Genomic DNA, 1052 nt, shown 5'->3' with positions numbered 1-1052 from the left:
GTGTAATTGAAGTCAAAATGCGTTTGTAATACGTCAATTGTATTGAAATGTTGGAAAATATTTTGACCGATTACATTTATAGATTAATGTATGCGATTTTCCATGCTGTGGGTAGTCTAATTATTCAATTTTAGCGTCTCCTTATCAAGGTTTTCACGAGGTGTCTCGTCTCTCCTTATCTTCTGAGGCCTCCCTCATTACTAACTCGGTCGATCCATTTGATCCTCACCATTCCTCTGTAGCACCACATTTAGAAGATCTCCACACTTGATTTCTCCGCTGCTGTCATTGTCCATGCCTTACCCCCGTTGAGAAGCATGCTGCAAATGTAATTTCTGACAAATGTATGCTCCTTACTTCTCCACTTAAGTTTCCCGCTGTAAGTAGATCTTTCTTTCGGTGGAATGCTCTCTTCGCCAGAGCTATTCTGCTGCTATATGCTAATATTCTAGTTTTCTGGTTGCTCATTTTCAGCTGATATCCACCCGTTGTCCTAGATTGTTGACCAGTGATGATATTTGAAAAAATATCCTAAACTACCGTAAAAAAGACATCGTAAAAAGAAATGAGAATCTGGATCGAATTTATCAAGAAGGAAAAATGTTGCCTTATATTTTAGAGGCTTTTGTAAGTAGCGATTGTCAGCAGTAGCGAGTATGGAGGCTAATTTGCATGGCTATATTTCGGAGTATGCCCATAAAATCGTAACAAAAAATAAATGCGAATCCGAATCGAATTTATCAAGAAGGGAAAATGTTGCCCTTTTCTTTGCGCAGATGCTCTCAAATGCTCTGCGATGCGTGACTTGCTTTAGTAACATCGATGGTGGTTCCAATGGGACGATCAAGAAACGTTTTTCGTTTCGAAGCGATAGGCGGAGGGGGGGGGGGGGCGGAGTTGAACAGGTGGCGAGCGAGGGAGTTGGGGGGGGGGGGAGTAGTTACGGAGGGGCCTCCCCTCTCCCCCATTCACCCTCCGCCCACCGGGTGCAGCAACGGCGCTTTCCGCCAGTCGCCGCGAGGGTGCGGGAGCGGATGAACGTGTAGAGTGCG

This window comes from Ischnura elegans, chromosome 9 (assembly GCF_921293095.1).
Source record: "Ischnura elegans chromosome 9, ioIscEleg1.1, whole genome shotgun sequence".
Classification (NCBI taxonomy): domain Eukaryota; kingdom Metazoa; phylum Arthropoda; class Insecta; order Odonata; family Coenagrionidae; genus Ischnura; species Ischnura elegans.
Note: the sequence above shows the minus strand (reverse complement) of the source record.